The following is a 22,746-nucleotide window of genomic DNA, read 5'->3' on the forward strand; positions in this document are numbered from 1 at the left end:
TTTTAACAACAAAAAAGGGCATTGTTAAGGAGTTCATGGAGGAAGATGAATTCCTACTAGATATAACATTTTAATTTTTATATATTAAGAAATAAATTTTAAATAAAACTAAAGTAATTAAATGAATATTAAAAAATATGTTTTTTATTTTATTGTTCAAATAAGTTAGGTATAATATAATTCAAATGTTGCAGGACCATTTGAGGATTGACGACCTTTGTAAATAATTGTCCACTTTTTATCGGCCATTTTGGTTAAATATGGATCTTCTTTATTTAGAAATTTGGTAATTCTTCTTGGAAGATAAAACCATTTATTATTTTCTAAGTATGCAATTACTTTTGATCCATATTTAGTTTTTTTCCATTCAAAACTTAAGATTTTATAAGGCTGTTCTATCGGAATGTCATCTACTCTTATATACTCTGAAAATTGTTTAAGTATTAATTATTTTACAATATTAATTTATAAACCAGTAACTACTTACGATGATATTAAGTATTCTCTATAGAATTATCAAGATTAATTATACAAATATTATTAGGAATGACTTTTTAATATCAGTTGAGGGAAGAAAACTATTTCTCTATTAACACTAATACAAACAACTTACACTCAAAGAGAGGAAACAAAACAAACCACACAATTTACAAAAAATATAAAACTCAAAATTAAATTTTCTCACACAAATTCTAAAAAAAATTATCCCAAAAAAATTCATCCCAAAAATTCATCCAAAAAAATTTATCCCAAAAATTCATCCCAAACATTCATCTCATATGCCAGAAGCCCCATAAATATACTACTATTACTTCTTCTGAAGAAAGTGAATTCTTAATTTTTCTGAAAGCTTCTAAGGCCCTATCGTCAAAAGTCACAGGAATTTTAGCTGAATCCCTTTTGGACATTCGTCCCTCCTCACCCCTTTAAAGGACGGTTAGGGGTTTGCTAATTTCGCGTAATCTTTGATAAAGCGTCTGTAAAACCCTGAAAGTCCTAGGAATGACCTAAGTTCTTTAATTATTTTTGGAGGTGACATTTCCTGTATAGCTTTAACTTTTTCTGGATTTGTTCTTATTCCATTTGTTGATATAATAAAGCCAAAGTATTCAACTTCCTTTTTAAGAAATTCACATTTGTTCAATTGAATTTTCATATTTGCCTTTTGTAAGGTGTCAAAAATTGTCTCTATATTTTTCAGATGAGAGTTTTCATCTTGACCAAAGACTATAATGTCGTCTATATAGACGAAACATATTTTTCCAATATAATCTCTGAGCGGTATTTGGTGGAATCCGCTTTTCAAATCTAATACTGAGAACCAATTATTTTCCCCTAATTGTGCTAAGACTTCGTTGATTTGTGGTATAGGGTATCTATCCGGAATATTTACACTATTTAATTTCCTATAGTCTATGACCATTCTATACTTCTTTTCATTAGAAGCATCCATTTCTTTCGTCCGGGTCTGAAAAAATGAATTGTATTTTTCACATAATTTCATCAATTTAAATGTCTGTTCGTCTGTGAGATGCTTTGTCCTTATGTTTAAATTATTTATAGTTTCTGATTGTTTTTGTTTTATATGTATTTTTATAGAGTTGTCATAATATTTTGAGAAGTGTAAGTAATTGCGTTTAACTTTTTTAGACTATCGTTACCTAAAATGCAATGAAAAGATTTTAATGATGGCAATAAAAAGAATTTGAGATTTTGTGATCGTACACCAAATAAATTAATTAATGAATGAATGTGTGGTGAGAGATTTTAACTTTCCCGCCAACGGAGTTTGCTTGGAAAATTAATTCATTGGCTATTGGATTTTTTACTAATTTAGGTTAAATATAATTTTTATTTGACCCCGTGTTAATTAAAAAGTTAAATATTTTACCATCGTTGGCTTTACATTGAAAATAAGGTAACGTTGGGTTGTTTAATCTAAAAAATTAATATCTGAAAATTACACTTACGAATTTATTATCTGGAAAAGGTCTATTAATGTAATTTAGTTTTTTGTTTGGATGGAAGAATCTATTTCCATTGGGACTGGAGGTTTAGGATAATTAGGTCTTGGTAGTGGTAAGTTTTGTTGTGGGTAGGTATAATTTCTATTATAGTTTTGTCCGTATGGGTTTTGTAAATTTTGTCGATATGGAAAATTTTGTCCGTATGCGTTATGCGGTTGATGTCATTGAATAATACGTTGATGAGTGTTATATTATTGTTGATTAGCATGTGGCATAATTGGTATATTGGGTTGGGGAATATGTGATAGTTGTGGATAGAATTGTTGGTTTTGATAGGTGTTGTTAAATTTTCTATGTGGAATGGGAGGCGGAATTTTGTTAGTGCTATTGGCCTGTTGTGTTCTAAATTGTTGGTTGTCTAACTTCAACCATAAGTGTAAAGCTTCATGCAAGTCCTTTGGTTCCCTAATGCCTAGTAATCTGGGTAGATCACCTCTTAACCTCTCACCTCTGACAAAAGTGTCAATTGCTTTATTTCTATAATTTTTGTCAGTAAGTAAATTGCATCTTCGCTCTCTTCTAAGCATGCAATCTTATTTAGTATTAATTACAAATGAACGTAGATCCGTTTATAAAAATCTTGTACAGAGCTGTTACCTTGGACATTGATATCAACTGATATTCAAGTGCACCGAAATCACGCTGATCTGTATAATGAACAGTCAGGCATTTTATTATACTCTTCCAATTAAGTAGGGTATTGTAGCTTTCTAAGGCGAAATCAGCATCACCAACAATTTAATTTCGAATTACGTTAAGTATTCCGAAATATTTAGCGGTTCCTCTAAGAGGTTCGTAAATTTTCAGTATTCTTTCTGTACTTTTTTTCAATGAACTAAATTCAGCCTTGTTGCCCGAAAATTCTCTAAGAGATCTTACAACGGCAGGTATTTTGTCTAAGTCTGTTAAGTCGTTATTACGTTCTATGCCCTGATCTATGTTCTGTTTCGTTATGAGAAGACTGTTCTTCTAAAAGTATCCTACGCACTATATTTGCTATATTAACTTCTTGGTCTGGTATCACAACATTTTGGGGTTGTGGTTGGGGAGGGTTATTTAAAACGGGAGGTCTTATTAAATTATTTTGATTTGCCATAATTTGATAGGAAAACTTGTGGAATTACAAATTATAAAACTATTTCTTTTTTTAACTTAATTTTTAAATTTGTTTATTTGTTTTTTCTTTTTTTAACCTAATTCTTATCTTTGTGTTTTTTTAATTCTTATTTGTTATTTAACTTTGCTTTTAAATCTTATTAAAATACTGTTATTTTCACTTTTAATTTCACTATAACACTAGATTATTAAAATTTTAAATAATTATATTATAATATTATATTCTTACATTACAATAATTATTTTCAGCATCATCTTCTCTTGTTGGATTTGTTGATGATTGTTGTTGTTGATTTTTTAGTTGGTTATTGTTGATGTTTGTTGTTGTTTTTTATTTGATTACAGTTGATTTCGCTGGTGCTTGACGATTTGGTTGTTTGGGAATGTTGATACTTGGGCGATATTTTGAATGTTTTAATTTTTGCTGATTAAAGTTGATTTTGGTTTGGTGATTTGGTTGTTAATGTTGGTATTTTGTTATATTTCTTATAAATATTTTAGTTATGTTCACTTGTTTTTTTCTGTATTTTTTAATGTTCACTTTAGTTTTAAATTGATATTTTTTTATTTTATTTTTTAAATTTTATTTTAGTTCCATAATGTTCACTTAATTTGGTTCTAAAATGTTCACTTAATTAACTTGATCTTTGCTTAACACTTACCGCTTTTTAATTTTTAAACTACTTTAGTTTTTAAACTTAAAAAATTTTGGGCATGGTGCCAATTGGTGCAAGACAATTAAAGAAAACTATGTTTTTAGTTGTTTGAGTACTTGACTGCAACTAACTTTTTATTAAATTCTTTCTTTGTATTACAAATTTTGCTTATTAATAAACTATTTTATTCTTAATAAACTGAAGTACAATTTTAGATATTACAAAACAATCTTGCAATTTATTTTTAACATGAAATTTGATATTGCAGACATTTGTCAGCTAATTTACAAAAGGAAAGGAAATGAACTATTGCTTAAATTATAAAACACTAGTCAGTAATTTATTGAATGGTAGGTAAATGAATTTTTATTTATTTTATTGATTATTTGTAACAATTTTATTTTCTTAACTTGTATTTAAAACAGATTAGTCTTTTAAAATTTAAAATTTTTAATTTTAACGACTATATTACAGCATAAGCAAAAAGAGGAACAACAACAGCGCTAAACGAAATAAAACACAACAAGTACGAATGCTATATTCGGCTGTGCCGAATCTTTTATACCATTCATCATAGTGTATTTTAAACATAAGTATTAGTTTTATAAATTTTAAATTTTTTCCCGACTACATCTTTATTCAATTCACAATGTTGTGGTTGCTTATTTAACAAAGCATGAAAAAAATACATATGTCTTTTTTTGATGAAATTTTCAGAAATAACAAGAGTGTTGTATTCGGCGGTGCCGAATCTTATATATCCTTCACCATAGTGTATTTTAAACATATTAGTTTAATAAATTTTAAATTTTTTCTAACTAAATAATTATTAAACCAAAAGCAAAACAAAATTAACAACAACAACGCTAAACGAAATAAAAAACAAAATACACAAGGCAATTAAACAAACAGACATCTAAACATACATAACGAAAAACCAAAAAAACTAAATGAAAACGCAATAAAACCAACCTACATCCAAATATACGAACAGTACCCCGTTTCTGTAACTTTGAGTGAGAAGTTCTCACATCGAGAAGTGTGAAACAAAAAATCGTTTCTCGATTTGTGAGTAAAAAGTGTTTCTGTAACTTAAAGTGAGAAGAGGCTGCACGAATTACGTTTTTATTGGAAATTTCCAATAAAACAGCTGCTGTCAAAATACAAAAATTAAAAGAAGAAAACAAAAATTGCCGAACAAATTTATAAACGAAGAATAAATAAACAAAAAAAATATAGAAATTAAATGAAAATTGTTCGAAATATTATCCCACTAAATTTGCCCTTGGCAAATTCTAAGTTTATGTCCACGTACTTTTTTAGCATTTGCTTCTGTATATCCGAAATTCTTCCTATTTTCTAAAAATTAGTGAACAATATTTATTTTAATCTTAAATAATTATAAATATAACATTACTTTTTCATTGTTTCATATAATTCATGTTTAAATTAAATTTTATTTACTTAAAATTTCCTTTCCGCACCGTTTTAAAATGTGAGTTTTTTTGACATTTCATGTGAAAAACTTCTCACAAAATTTTCATACAGAAACACTTTTACTCACAAATTTCCAATAACTTAAGTCAAACAAGTATGAATGTATAGTCGGGCGTAGCCGACCATATGATACCCTTCACCAGTCAGTATGTATGTTAAAAATGGGGATTATTTAAAAAAATAAAGCATTTGGTTTGTTTTTTTAACTTTATTTCGGAATATTTTTTTTTTTGGCAAGAAAAGAGATTTTTTTTAAGAGGGCTCAAAGGGGAGTAGCTCAAAATATGGCCCTATCCTTAAAAATGTTGGTAGGGGGAGTTAAGTCTTCTTCAATATTATTTATGTTGAATTTAAAAGTGTTATTAGTGTTTGTAAGTGAATTTTGACCTTTAAGACATTTTCTGAAGGGGAGGTTGTATGGGGGATAGGGTCAAATGAAGCCCAATCATCACAAAAATCGGTAGTCATTTAAAGTTCTATAAAACTAAGTTTTGTCGACTTTTGTTAACATAATAGATCATTTAAATTAATTATAAGCCAAAAGGCCCTATTTGGGGGGATACGGTTGTATGGGGGCTAGTCGTAATAATGGACCGATTTTAACCATTTTTAATAAGCTTCGTCCTTGAGTCAAAAGAAGCGTGTTTGCCAAATTTCATCCAATTATCTTGAAAATTGCGACCTGTATAGTCGGCGTAGCCGACTTGCGCACAAGGTTTACATGGACAGCCAGCCAGACGTTACAAACATCAGCACAAACCCAATATACCCTCCACACTAAAGTGGGGTAGGGTATAAAAACATAAATGACAGATAGTTCTCACAAAATTTTCTTACAGAAACTCTTGCATGTGAGAAATTATATTTTGTTTCAATTCACATTGTTTTTTCTTCAATTTCACTGTTTTATCAATTTCACTCGATGCGAGAGTTACAGAAACGAGGCGCAGAATTCACAAAAAGAAAACAAAAAAAAACAACTCAATGAAGCCAACAGCATGCAAACATACAAAACAAAATACACAGCTGAATAAAACCAAATACATCTACGCACACGTGTACATCTCTTTCCAATATACAGTGTTGTTGCTTATTTAACAAAGCATGAAACAAATATGAAATTTTTTGATGAAATTTTCAGAGGTTGTCTTGGATTCTTGTTCATATCTCAGTTATTTACCGACCGATTTTGCTGATTTTAAATAGCGATCTTCTCGAAAGCATTATTATTAAAGATTCGGATCTCGCCGATATCTGGGCTCCTCTAAAAATGATTTCAACAGACGAACGAACATGGCTTAATCGTCGATATATATAAATATATATATATATATATATATATATATTATATATATATTATTAATATATATATATATATATATATATATATATATATATATATATATATATATATATATAATATATATATATTATATATATAATATATATATATATATATATATATATATATATATATATATATATATATATATATATATATATATATATATATATATTATATATATATATATATATATATATATATATATATATATATATATATATATATATATATATATATATATATATTATATATAATATATATATAAGAAATATTCATAGTTTAGTTTATTTAAAAAAAATATATATATAAAAAAATGGTAAGTATTCAAGTGAAGCTGATTTTAATTTTTGAGCTTTTATTCTTTTTGCAGAATAATAAGCCTAATTAAATTTTTTTTCTTTTATACATTTTATGTTAGTTTTTTTTTGTGAGAGGAAACAAAATCAAATATTTTTGCATGGTTAAAGCTGCTTCTAATTGAAATTATTTTCTAATTAGAAGAAAATCAAAATAAAAGGGTACTGTTTTCTCGGTGAAATAAGATTTCCATATTGATTTGAGCAAAACTATTTAATATTTGAATTATAGATCAAAATCACCTATGTCTATTAGGTTTCGAATATCTGGTGGGTTTCTTTTTATATTTGGTGTCAATTTTAAAAATACAAGTATAGCTATGAAATTTGACATAAGTAAGTTTCTTACTAACCAAAACCTATCTATGAAATTTTATGTGGATCAGTCCATAATTAACCCTACCCCCCATATAAGGTCCCCTTCAAAAAATGACTTTAACGCTCATTACTGGCTTAAACAAACGAATATAGCGATGAAATTTGATATAAGGAAGTATCGTACCAGCCAAAAAATCTTTATGAAATTTTATGTGGATCGGTCCATAATTGACCCTACCCCTCATATAAAGACATAAAATTACTAAAACGCTCATTACTGGCTTAAAAATACGACTAAAGCGATGAAATTTAACAGAAGTAAGTTTTATACTAGCCAAAATCTCTTTACCAAATTTCCCAGAAATGTTTTATACTAGGCAATATCTCTCTACCAAATTTTATGTAGATCGGTCCATAGTTGACCCTAACCCCCATAAAAAGTCTACCCATAAACTTTCTTTAATGCTTATTACTGGCTTAAAAATAGGATTATAACAATGAAATTACACAGAAGTAAGATTTATACAAGTCAAAATTTACCAAATTTTGACTTGTTTAACGTTATGGGCGTAAAAATACGAATATAGCGAAGAAATTTGACATAAGTATGTATCTTAGGAACCAAACCCTTTCCACCAAATTTTATGTGGATCGGTCTATAATAGACCCTAACCCCATATAAAGCCCCTTCAGAAAATGACTTTAAAGCTCAGTGCTGGCCTAAAAATACTAGTAGATTTATGAAATTCGACATAAACTAGTTTCGTGTAAGACCACAATAACACCACCCCATATAAATTCCACCCCAGAAAATGACGCGAAAAATACGAATACCGCAATGCAACTCGACATAAAACAATTTTGATTTAAAATCTCTCTACCATATTTTATGACTTTAATGCTCCTTAATGTCTTCAAAATACAAGTAGATCAATGAAATTTTAAACAAATAAGGAACTGAAATCTTCCTACAGACTTGTATGAGAATTTGTCCATATATGTATATACAAATACCGCTACTCCCTATTATTTTTTTAAATTTTCTTTTCAATAATAAATCTATTTGCTTTTAATTATAATTTATTTTGTGTTCTCATATACACAATTATAAACACAAGTATAACAAAAAGTAATGATATCAAAAAAATAGATTTTTTTTGTCTCATATACCATTTTTCATTACAAGTAAAACTAATAGTAAGCAACACAATGTGCAACATACAAAATTGATTACAATTCCGAGTACTCTGAAAATTTTCTGTTGGGTTAGTATCATTCCTCTATTGAAATAGACTTTTAGCAATTCATAATAGATGAAATTTTATTCATTAAATATTAAACAAATTTGGAAAAATATATATGTAGAAATTATTATGTATCGGAATGTTCATAAAAAAACTGATTTATATAAACAGTACATTATGCTATTAAAAAAATGTATGTAATAGAATCTTTAAGTTACATGAGTACAATTGTACGGAAATTATTGAAAAAAAATTATTACTTCATTGAGATTAAGTAAATTTTAATCTTAACTAGATCTTAGATATGCTAAGCTATGCCCTAAATGCATAGCAAAATATAATTTTAGCAAAAGAAATCATTAAAGGTTCTCTCTGTGAGGAATCAATAAAAGTTATTAAAAATAAATTCAAACAAAATAATTATGTTTTGTTGTTGCTTTTGTTTATAGTAAGGAGTGAGATCGAAAAATTCTTAACACACGTTTTTCATTACATTTTTCAACCAAAGTATTATTTGATTTTTTTTTTTGATCAAGTTACCTTTGAAAAACATGAAGTTGTTATAACTTCTTGAAATGGAACAAAAATTGCGTTTTCTTCCACTAGCAATGTTGATTACTGTTGAATTTAACATGGGGATGTCATTGCGAGTGGCCGATTGGCACCTTCTTACGAGGTCCCAGAATATATATACTTTATGGGGTCTTAGAGCAATATTTCGATGTGTTACACACAGAATGACAAAATCAATATACCCCCCATCTTTTTTGATGGTGTGTATAATAAACTTCAAACTGAGAGCGTTCATTTGCGATACACCAGCACGATCTTTTGTTTGAGCCACTACCGGTCATACTTTGTATCATGGTAATACGATTTTAAGAAAAGAACTATCAATGATTGTACTATGTAATTTAACTAATTTAATTAATCTTTTTTTTCTATAAAAATTTTACCATGCAATTTAACACGTTTTATTATAATTAATTGTTTATTTAAAAAATTGAATTCTTTTAAAATTATCAGATATTTATAAATAATAATCTGTGATGTATTACAAAATTGTATATACAGGTAATAAAATTATATATAAAATATCATATAAATATAGTCATTTAAATTCCAAAATTAAACGATTAGGCCATTGTTAGATACTTTGTAAAATACTTGAGTGTAAGCTAGAAAGGTGTTGTAGAAACTTTTCAGTAAACTTGTGTGTTGTCTTGAAAGTTATTGCAGATACAAATTTAATTACTGAAGATCCATAAGAAAGTAGGAATAGATACTTTTCAACACACAGGTGTATTGTAAAAAAATCATAATCTACACACAAAGCTACAAACAAAGTATATCAATTTGTGTGTCATTTTGAAGCGGCCATATCCTGTGTAAAGTAAGCCAGAATGTGTGTAGTCTTGAAAGTACTTTCGAATTCCAAATAAACAACACGTAATCGATATAGTGTGTTAGAAATTTTCTGTTGGGAACTAACATGAAGGCTACTTAACTTCGATACTCTCACCTAAAAGGGGTAATCTTAGTAAAATGAAAAGTGTGTAGGTTACCATAGGAGTACCATAGGTAATTTTGGGTGGGAAAAAAGCACTTCGAGCGACCAAACATCTTGTCTCTCTTAATGATTGGATTCATATTAAAATGTTGAATATTTGTAATGATTGCTCAATAATTTGTGATATTTATTAAATGGCATGAGAAATTTTTCTATGTTTACACGTTATTGTAAAATTTGGTGCAAGAACCACACCACAGCCAACAGAGCTAGTCGATGGAACACCAGCATGCCGCCGACGCTAGATTTTACAAAGTTTAAAATCGTTGAAATGAATTTACGCGTAACATAGATGGCGCCCAACGTACGGAGCTGTATTATTATTTTCATATTAAAAGCTTCTTACGATTTATTAAAAATTTATATTTCTTACAATATTCATTATTTGTAATTTTCCAACTTTATGCTTGAAAATAGTGATCTGAAATGAATATTAAAAATTTGTCTGTCGCATTTTCGTAACTCTCCTTTTGAAAACTTGATTTCTTTAGTAAAGTTTAGAACTTTGTAAGTCACAAATCTTTTATTTAATAATAGACGATTTGTTTGTAATAAAGTACATAATCTTGACTTTTAAAAAATGATCAAAAATCTGTTATAGAGTCCAAAATTTTTCGATTTGTTAATATTTAAGTTTATGTTGCATATAACCAAATTTTTTTCTTCACATTAAAATTGCAAACCGCATAATTTCAAGACAAAATGTGAGAGTTTATATTTGTAATTTTCATGAGGCAATTCAAAAGCCTTGTTTTTAGTATTTCGAACAATGTTTATAAGAATATACGATTAACATTTAATCGCCTGTTCAAAGAGAGTATCATAGTATGACCGTAATATTTAGTTAGTTAAATTCCTCAATAAATAATGATATTGAAATCTTATTTTTTTTTGTGAATTATATATATACACACATAATTTTTGTCTTTATTTAAAATATATAAAGAAAGAAAAAAAAACAATAATTAGTGAGCTGTAAATTCTTCTCTTAAAGCTCATTTTTATACCCTTCACCTTCGTGAGAAGGGTATATATAAGTTTGTCATTCCGTTTGTAATTTCTATAATATAATTTTCCGACCCTATAAAGTATATATACTCTTGATCCTTATAGATAGCTGAGTCGTTTTAGCCATGTCCGTCTGTCTGTTGAAATCAGTTTTTAGAGGACCCCAGATATCGGCGAGATCCGAATCTTCAATAATTCTATTAGACATGCTTTCGAGAAGATCGCTGTTTAAAATCAGCAAAATCGGTCGGTAAATAACGGAGATATGAGCAAAAATCCGAGACAACCTCTGAAAATTTCATCAAAAAATTGTTAAAAAAAAGCAACAAAAACACTGTACATAGAAAAAGATGTACATGTGTGTGTGTAGATGTATTTGGTTTTATTCAGCTGTGTATTTTTTTGTATGTTTGGAATCCAAACATACAAAAAATACACAGCAAAAAAATATGATTTGCATTTTTTGTTAAAATAAAATAATTTTCCCTTTTGTTTTGCAAATATATTTTTTAATGAATAGAAAAAAGTACTTAAAACGTTTTCAATTATATGAGAGTATATTGCAAGTTATTGTACAATAATTTTTATGAGAATAATGTAAGTTTGAAATATAAAACCAAACTATATTTAGTTGCTTGAGCCGCCGCCGAAACATTCGGTTTAAATCGACTCAAATTTTAATGTTTTTATTAACTAGACTGTAAGATCAATTATGTTTAAAATACACTATGGTGAAGGGTATATAAGATTCGGCACAGCCGAATATAGCACTCTTACTTGTTATATCATGAGTTATAATTTTCGTAGTTCTATGCGAAATTCCAATAATAGTCAGAGCACTTCTAGAGGTAGAGTTAAAGTAGTTACGACCACAAATATTTCATTAGAGGATCAGGGTTTTGATCCTAGTTCTCGACCAAAAGTTCTGCATACTCCACCAAGAAAAAGCACTGTGGAAGTTAATCGTACTGTTGTTAATTTGAATAGTCAGTTTGACGATATCGCACTCCAACAGAGTAATCAAAATTCTGATTCAAATTCTACAAACACACTTCCTACGTCTTCTCAGCAAGCTACTTCTCATACACAATCTGCAACCAGTTCTTCTATTGAAAAAACTCAAAGACAGTTGCTTTAGGAATCATACCAGAACATAAATCAATCATCTCTTGAAGATTTATTAGTTCCATCTGGATTTATTGATAACCAGGCAAGAATTTTGTCCCATTTAAACATGGATACCAATACTAATGCCAGAATTCTCAGAATTCAACGGTAAATTCCATAGAGTCTCTTATTTTAATGCTTCAGCAAACAATTAGGTCCACTCAAGAAGAAATGCGAAATGAACTTACGGCTATAAAACAATCAATTTCAAATATTTTTTCTACTTCTGGTGAACCAACCATACCCACTGCTAGTTATGTTCAAAACACTCCCCACAATTCTAACCTTTCAAATACTTCGATTGTTAGTACTAAATTCGAAAAATAGAAAATCAATTTCGATGGTACAGGTAACGTATCAGATTTTCTATTTAGAATAGATACCTAGTGTGAAAGAACTCAATGTAGTCGTGAACATTTGATGGCAAATTTTCATATATTTTTAAGTGGAAAAGCAGAATCTTGGTTCTGGGATTTTATTAAACAAAATCGAAATGCTCAATATTTTCTCCATAAAAGTTCAATCACAAAAGAATTTGGTTATCTAGAAACCGATCACGATGTTCTACTTCGTTTATCAACTCGTAAACAACAGCATAAAGAGTCTTACGACGATTTCCATAGATATACTTAAGCGTAATGTTATTACCAATTTAAAATTAATACTGTTTAATACAGTACCAAAAACTCTACACGAGTTCCGACCGTTAGTAACACTCGTCAAGTAAATGAAATGGATGTTATTGATAATGAGGTCGATTTAAATAGTGAATTTGTTACTGACCCACAGGTTGAGGCTTTACAGCTTCCTCGCCGTTTCACAAAGCCAGATTATTCTAAGATTAAATGTTGGAATTGCCTTCATTTCGGCCATTCATACATTTATTGCCCCGAGGACACTAGACACCTTTTCTGTTTAAATGTGGCCAGAGAGGAGTAAACACGACTAAATGTACAAATTCACATCTGGGAAACCGGAAGCAGAGCGAGATGGTTACCGGGGACTCTCGTTCGAAACCCTAGACCCCGAGTTTACAATAACTCAACCGATGATTCCTCCACAGGAGGACGATTCAAGAACTTCGATTTTATCTAAAAATCATAGTTCTATTACTTCTAAAAATTTAGATTCCATATACATACCAACAAAAGCTATTCAATCTTGTAGAACCCGATATAAAAAACGTAAATTTTATAGAAATTTAATTGAATCTTCTACTTTATGTAATAATTCTGATGACCAACCATTTGCCAATGTTTCAATTCTTGGAGAAAACCTTTATTGGCTCTTAGACTCGGGAGCAAGTGTGTCAGTATTAGGTAAAGATAGAACGGAATTTATAACAAGCCACAAAATCATCCTGACACCCTTTAAATCTTTTGTATCCACTGCCAATGGCTCAAAATAAAAAGTCTGTGGCTACTGTGAACTCCCAGTTACATATAAGAGCGTAACAAAGCCTATAAATTTCTACGTCGTTCCTTCACTTTTCCAAAATCTCTATTTAGGAACCGATTTCTGGAGAGCTCTTCCAATTGCACCCCATGTAGTTCCCACAATCGAGTCAGTAGACGTTGATACCATTGAGAAAGATTTACATTTTCATGAATTGTCCCCAGAACAGAAACTTAAACTTGATGCTGTAGTACAGGAGTTTCCATCTTTCGAGAAACAAGGCCTGGGTTGTTCTAGCTTAATGAAACACCATATTGATACAGGAGATGCCGTCCCCATAAAGTGTCGACATTATCCTCTTTCACCGCCACGTCAGGCTGAAGTATACAAGGAGCTAGACAGACTTCTTGAAATGAGTATCATTGAGGAGTCTAACTCCCCATGGTGCTTCCCGATTGTCAATGTCAGAAAACCGGGAAAAGTACGCCTTTGTTTAGACTCAAGGAAGTTAAATGAGGTCACGAAAAAAGACTCATACTCCCTTCCACATATCAATGGGTTGTTAAGTAGATTGAAGGATACTCACTTTATAAGTGGTATCGATCTAAAAGATGCTTTTTTCCAGATCCTTCTCACCGAAAGCTCTAAGGAAAAGACAGCTTTCGCGGTACCAGGTAGACCCCTCTACCATTATAAAGTTATGCCCTTCGGGCTTTGCAATGGTCCGCAAGCGATGAGTATGTTAATGGATTCCTTCGAAATTTAGAGAAAATGTATTCATCTACTTAGATGATCTCCTTATGTGCAGTTCTAACTTTGAAAATCATTTAGATCTATTGCGTAGGTCGCAAACTGTTTAAGAATTGCAGGGCTTACTATAAATGTCAATAAAAGTAAGTTCTGTTAGAACGAAATCAAGTATCTTGGATACCGTATTGGGAATGGGTGTTTAAAGGTTGACCCCGATAAAGTGGCAGCTATTAAGGACTTTCCTTTGCCAAAATCTCCTCGACAGTTACGTCGGTTTATAGGGATGGCCAATTGGTACCGTTCATTTATAGGAAATTTTGCCAATATGGCCGGACCGTTGACTGATTGCCTTCGTAAAAATAATGGCCCTTTCCAACTAACTCCACTAGCTTTGGAATCCTTTGAGCAAATCAAAAATGCTCTTTCTAGTGCACCCGTGCTGGCACAGCCAGATTTCACAAAAGAATTTATAGTGCAGTGTGATGCATCAAGAGTCGGTTTTGGTGGAGTGTTGTATCAATTTGATGAGGAAGGCAGGGAACGACCAATATTCTTCGTTTCGCAAAAACTTAATCGTGCACAACGCAATTACACGGTTACAGAGTTAGAGTGTTTGGCCGCTGTGTTTTGCGTCAAAAAGTTCAGACCCTATATTGAAAGTCTGTAATTTAGGATCATCACTGACCACTCAAGCTTAAAATGGTTGATGTCCCAGAAGAACTTGAGTGGCAGGCTTACAAGGTGGAGTTTAAAACTCCAGGGTTTTGATTTTAAAATGGAGACCGTAAGGGCTCATTGAATGTTGTCCCAGACACCCTTCGCGATTTGATGTCGATGAAATTAAAATTAGTTCTAGTTATCCCGAGATTTCTTTAACATCCAATGAATTTAAAAGTTCAGAGTACGAAGATTTGATCAAAAAGGTTTCCGAAAATAAAGACAATCTTCCAAAATTGATTGTATCTAACAATCTTGTGTATAAGAGAGTTAAATTTCGACAAGGTGTGTCAGATGAAGAAGAAAGTCTTTGGAGGTTGTGGTTGCCTCAGTCTTTAACGGATAGAGCTATTAATTTGGCTCATAATTCTAATTGTCATGGCGGATATTTTAAAACCCTCTCTCGTTTAAGAGAAAAATACTTTTGGCCCTCAATGGTCAGAGACGTAAAAACATATGTTAGTAAGTGTGACGACTGCAAAATGATCAAAGCGCCAAACCAAATTCTTCGTCCACCTATGGGTGAAGCCTTCATAACTGTCCGTCCATTTCAACGTCTTTATTGCGACTTCCTTGGTCCGTATCCATGTTCTAAATCTAAATACACTAGTGTATTTATCGTCATTGATCATTTTACGAAATTTATTTTCCTAGTTCCTCTAACATCCGCTACTTCACTTAATGCCATAAATTTCCTTTAAAATAGTCTTTTCAATACCTTTGGTGTTCCTTAATATCTACATAGTGATAATGAGAAACAATTTATTTCTATAGATTTTGTTAATCTCTATGGAATAACACATATTAAGACAGGGCTTTATTCGCCACAAGCAAACGCTTCTGAGCGTTCCAATAGAGAAGTTATTTCGAAAATTCGATACTATTTGAAAAATGAGTCTAATCACCTTAATTGGGACCAATGTATCCCCCGTATATTGAGCGTTTTGAGAAGTGATTATCAAACGTCGATTCAATGCTCCCCTTATTATGCCTTATTTGGCCAAAATATGTGTTTACATGGATCTACATATCCACTTTTGGATAAATTAAACATGCTAAACAACGATAGCATTGTACAACGTGTTGACAAAATGAATCACTTAAAAGAACAGATTTCGCATAATTTGGAATTGGCACATCAAAAATCCACAAAAACCTATAACACCCGTTCAAAACAAATATCATACTGAATTGGTCAGGAGGTATTTAGAAAGAACCATATTCAGAGCAATTTTGGTAATGCCATTAATTCAAAATTTTGTCCTAAATATTTAAAATGCAGGATTCGCAATAAAAAAGGAAATTATCTCTATGAAGTAGAAGATAACCAGGGTAAATTTATAGGCTGTTTTCATGCTTCTGATTTACGTCCATAAGCAAAATGTATGTTATCTTGCCGGCTTTCGTGGGTCGAGCCACACGATTAAAGTCAAAATAGAAATTATAGAATCCTTTCTCCTGTTCTTCATTATATCGGAGATTTCATGACGAATCAGGTTTGTTAGGGATTCTATACACTTTTAGTATAAATCGTGAACATTTTCATTTTCAAGTATTTATTTTTATAAACTAGTAATGGTATTTTTTTTTAATGACAATATATTAAAATTGTTCTACATTTTATTTACTTTAATAAGGAAAATTATTTTGTCAACTTAACAAAACTTGGTACGTATATTTACATCTCTTTCAAACTGATGCTAGCGATTATGGCCTCGGAGCTGTCTTAACTCAGGAGTTAGATGGAACAGAACGAGTTATCGCTTATGCCAGCCGACATCTAAATCGAGCAGAACAAAACTACTCCACCACCGAAAAAGAATGCTTAGCAGTCATATGGGGAGTCCGTAAAATGAGACCCTATCTGGAAGGCTACCAATTTGTAATAATCACAGACCACCTCTCTCTCAAATGGTTAGATTCCATCGATAACCCTACAGGACGTCTAGCACGATGGGCCTTAGAGCTCCAACAATTCAATTACTCAGTAAAGTACCGAAAGGGTAATCAAAACGTGGTTGCAGATGCCTTATCACGCCAACCTCGAGAAACTTTTAACATTGCCCACACCGAACCCACTGATGTAAATTGCACCTGGCTTGAAAAACGTATGAAAGATGTCCAAGAGAATCCAAAAAAATACCCTGAGTACAGTATTGTCAACGGGCAACTCTTTCGTCATTTTCCACGCCTCGTAAACGATGATGATTACAATCCCTGGAAATTATGTGTGGCGAAACCTCTTAGAAACCGAGTACTTGAAGAAAATCATGACATTCCGTCGGCCGGACACCTCGGCATCCGAAAAACCAGCAACCGCGTCGCTACCCGATATTATTGGCCGGGTATGTTCCGTGATATTAGCCGATATGTCCGAAAATGTAAGTCATGTCAGAAATACAAAGTAAGTCAACAACGTCCAGCAGGTGAAATGTTGACACGTGTGCCTGAAGAACCCTGGGCTACAGTATGTGCCGATTTCGTAGGACCATTGCCCCGTTCAAAACATGGTTGCACGATGCTGTTGGTCTTCTTTGACCGATTTTCAAAATGGAACGAATTAGTTCCCCTAAGAAAGGCTACCGCTGAGGGTCTAGTAAAGGCTTTCAGGGAGCGCATCATTGCCAGATATGGAGTGCCAAAAGTTCTCATCACCGACAACGGAACTCAATTTACATCCCGAATCTTTCAGCGATGTTTGAAAGAATATGGCGTCCAACAACAACTCACAGCACCCTATACTCCCCAAGAGAATCCCACTGAGCGCACAAACCGGACAATTAAAACAATGATTGCTCAGTGCTCAGAGCAACAGCACAATAAATGGGACGAGTTTCTACCAGAAGTCATGCTCGCAATAAACTCCAGTGTGTCGGAGTCAACGGGATATTCTCCTGCATTCCTTACACAAGGACGAGAACCTCGTCTGCCCAAGGCTCTTTACGATGAAGTAGCTATCGGCACCGGATCGGAGAACCCTCATCCAGAAGAACGAGTTAAACTACTAAAAGATGTTTTTTCCATCGTTAGACGAAATCTCACCAACTCGTCACTTACACAGCAACGTAATTACAATCTTCGTCGTAGAAATTGGAGACCTAAAATTGGAGATTTAGTAATGCTTAGGCAACATCCGTTATCAAAAGCAATCGACAAATTTGCAGCGAAGCTGGCACCCAAATTTAATGGACCTTATGCCGTCCAAAAATTCATTTCTCCCGTGATAGTAAAATTAAGAGACGGGAGCGGAAAAGACAAAAGAACGGCACATCTCAGCGATTTAAAACCTTTTATAAATTAATTACATTATTATACGTTACACGTCAACCTAATCTCGCACTAAAATGTTCACTCTTTCTTTATCTTTGCTCTAGTGCAGTCGTACTTTAAGGAATAAAAAGAAAAAAATATATATGGAGGAAAAATTTGAGAAGTCCCGCCAACGATTTCGTAAGTCTTGGGAGAAGGAAGAGGCCAAGCGTAGACGAACTGTGTTTTTAGCAGATGACGATATACCGTCAACGAGTGGAGGTCGTCGATCGCAACAAACTCACCGACGAGAGATGTCAGGTGTATCAAAAACCAGCTACACGACACGCGGCCGGTACCAGCAAGAAAAATGTGGACGTATGTATGGACCAGTTTTAATCAATCACCAACCAAAAAACAACCCACGATGTACCCCAGACCAGACCAAGGAAGATTGTACTTTTAAAGATCTCTCGGCCGAATCATCGTCACATGTACCACACGAAGACGACACTCCACCACCACCACCGAAATTTGTAGACGACACTCCACCACCACCACCGAAATTTGTAGACGACACTCCACCACCACCACCGAAATTTGTAGACGACACTCCACCGACTCCACCAAAATACATTGATGAAAGTCCACTCTCTGAGCTAGAATTCCGTGAACTCCTTAATGTTTTGGGGCTGGGAGAGGACGAAGTAGAGGATATGAAGAGGACATTTTTCGGTGACCAGGATCGAACTCTGGAGAAAAGAGCACCCACACCACCTTCACCATTGCCGCCAAGGTCGCCACCGTCCCTGGACTCAGAGGACGAAACTTACAGACCTCCTACGCCACCCAGGCGTGTTAACTATTGCCAAGTCAACATCAGTAACAACCGTTACAATTATGTTGGATACACGTGCTATGAACGGGTTATGAAAGTACGCCTCCTGCTGCCCACCAATACCTCCAAATCAGGTATCTTACCTAACGCTATATTAGATAGGCCACATAATTCGACGGAAAATTTGCCCAACGAAACTGAAAACGTCAACCGGAGTGCTTCGATGACTCCAGTCTTGGCAAGAGATGTAACAACACCAAACAAACAAATTAATGCTTCGGAATTACTGAAGCCAGAACACTTGGAAAACATAGCTCTCTCTGTCAGTTCGACCAGCAACTCTAAATCAAGTTCCAGTTCTAACTCAAGTTCCAGTTCTAATTCAAGCTCCACTTCAAGCTCCAGTTCAAACTCAACCAGTAGCGTTAGTACCACAATTATCTCTAACAACGAAACAGCCCCAGTGCCAGCTCCAAACCTAGCTACATCTCTACTTCCAGCGTCAACCTCCGAAGAAACAAACTTGAGCCAATCAACAATTTTCTTGGAACGCGATCGTACAGAGGAATGGGTTGCAGTCCAGAACCAACAGGGCACTACCAACGATATTCCTGAAGAATTATACGCAGAAATCGATAAGAGGTTGCAACAACGAAGAAATGGGCAGAAACTGAAATTTATGCGTATAATTAACAATACTCGGTACATAGTGAACATCTTTAAAAGTGGAAACTATAGGATTACTTCCCAAGGAAATTAGAATTTTATATATTATATAATATTAATCATTGAATGATCATTAATTTTTTTTATCGTATGAAAGAAAATAAATTTAGTTTTTTTTTAAGTTATAAAAAAAAAGGAGAAAAAAAAGGAGGCAATGTGACGACCAAAAGTCATGACCTCGTTTTTGGGTCAATATTAATTTAATTTTTAATTAAAATTAATTTAAGAAAATATTTATTTTCTTAATTTATATTGGTTGTCAAAATTTCCTCCCAAATACTTAGTATATTTTAACTTATATTTTAGAATTACTATAGATATAGCAATCCCTTAATGTTAAGTATATTTTGTTATGTTATGACTCTCAGTTAATGTGAATGTTATGGTGAAATGTTAATTTACACCTCCAAGTGGTGTGTATAATCGTCATTCACACAGGCAGATCAAACGATGTACATGTGTGTGTGTGTGCTTTGTACATTCGATTGGGGTATAAATAGACGATATTTCATAATAATTAGGGAGTCAGCGTAAGGTCGAGCTACTGGTAAGATCTTATTCGGTAAACATATAAGTTTACCAAATAAAGTCAAAGTGGTTGAACTAGCTGATAAATTGAGGGTTCGGAGTTTTAAAACTCTCCTCAGGTTATCAGCTCAGCAACCTCACCTAGGTTCCTCCTCTCTTGGACACGTGTACCCTGCGACACTGGAGAGTATACTCGGTACTGTCCAGTGCTGTTGGGTTTCCGTGTGCAGAGACACCTCTGAGGGTTCGGAGTATAAACTCTCCTCAAAGTTGTCTCCCTCCAACGTTGACACACCAATAAGCTGCACCACACTTGCTCGGTGATATTAAGAGGCGGTTAAACTGCTCTCAATCTCTCTGGGTAAATGTGGAGTAGAGACATCACAGAAGGTTCGGAGTTTTAAAACTCTCTTCTGGGGTGTCTTCGAGTGGCGACACTAACGTGTTTTGCAAACACGATTCGGTGTGTGTGTCAGAGTGTTCCCATCCTAAAGGAACGTGAGCACAACGAGAAATAGAGAGAGAGAGGTGGCAATACGTCTGTGTCAGAGAGTTATTGATTTTTTAAGAGAAATAATATTTTTAAGAAGAGTATATCAATAAATATTATAACGTTATTCAAAGAAAAACACCAACAGCATTTGTTATTTTCGATTAAATATAAATTTTGTAACGAACCTTGGAAGCCGAGAGTCTATCCAAGCAGCAAGCGGTAAAACGTGTCGTTACACCGTATTACAAAGCCGGATTATTCTAAGATTAAATGTTGGAATTGCCTTAATTTCGGTCATTCATACATTTATTGCCCCGAGGACACTAGACACCTTTTCTGTTTTAAATGTGGCCAGAGAGGAGTAAACACGACTAAATGTACAAATTCACATCTGGGAAACCGGAAGCAGAGCGAGATGGTAACCGGGGACTCTCGTTCGAAACCCCAGACCCCGAGTTTACAGTAACTCAACCGATGACTCCTCCACAGGAGGACGATTCAAGAACTTTGATTTTATCTAACAATCATAGTTCTAATACTTCTAAAAATTTAGATTCCATATACATACCAACAAAAACTATTCAATCTTGTAGAACCCGATATAAAAAACGTAAATTTTATAGAAATTTAATTGAATCTTCTACTTTATGTAATAATTCTGATGACCGACCATTTGTCAATGTTTTAATTCTTGGAGAAAACCTTTATGGGCTCTTAGACTCGGGAGCAAGTGTGTCAGTGTTAGGTAAAGATAGCATGGAATTTATAACACGTCACAAAATTGTCTTGAAACCCTTTAAGTCTTTTGTATCCACTGCCAATGGCTCAAAGCAAAAGGTTTATGGCTACTGTGAACTTCCTGTTACCTACAAGAGTGTAACAAAGCCTATAAACTTCTACGTCGTTCCTTCACTTTTCCAACCCCTTTATTTGGGAACCGATTTCTGGAGAGCTTTTGCAATAGCTCCCCATGTAGTTCCCATAATTGAGTCAGTAGACGTTGATATTATTGACAAAGATTTACATTTTCATGAATTGTCCCCAGAACAGAAACTTAAACTTGATGCTGTAATACAGGAATTCCCTTCCTTTGAAAAACAAGGCCTGGGTTGTACTAGCTTAATGAAACACCATATTGAAACAGGAGATGCCGTCCCCATAAAGTGTCGACATTATCCCCTTTCACCGCCACGTCAGGCTGAAGTATACAAGGAGCTAGACAGACTTCTTGAAATGGGTGTCATCGAGGAGTCAAACTCCCCATGGTGCTTCCCGATTGTCAATGTAAGAAAACCCGGCAAAGTGCGCCTTTGTTTAGACTCAAGGAAGTTAAATGAGGTCACGAAAAAAGACTCATACCCCCTTCCACATATCAATGGGTTGTTAAGTAGATTGAAAGATACTCACTTTATAAGTGGGATCGATCTAAAAGATGCCTTCTTCCAGATTCCTCTCACCGAATCCTCTAAAGAGAAAACAGCTTTCGCGGTACCAGGTAGACCCCTCTATCATTATAGAGTCATGCCCTTCGGGCTTTGTAATGGTCCGCAAGCGATGAGTAGGTTAATGGACAAGACCATTCCATCTAAGCTTAGGGAGAATGTATTTATCTACTTAGATGATCTACTGGTGTGTAGCTCTAACTTCGAAAATCATTTAGATTTGTTGCGCCAGGTAGCAAAATGTTTGCGAAATGCAGGGCTAACTATAAACGTCCATAAAAGCAAGTTCTGTCAGAACGAAATC

This window comes from Lucilia cuprina, chromosome X (assembly GCF_022045245.1).
Source record: "Lucilia cuprina isolate Lc7/37 chromosome X, ASM2204524v1, whole genome shotgun sequence".
NCBI classification, from domain to species: Eukaryota; Metazoa; Arthropoda; class Insecta; order Diptera; family Calliphoridae; genus Lucilia; species Lucilia cuprina.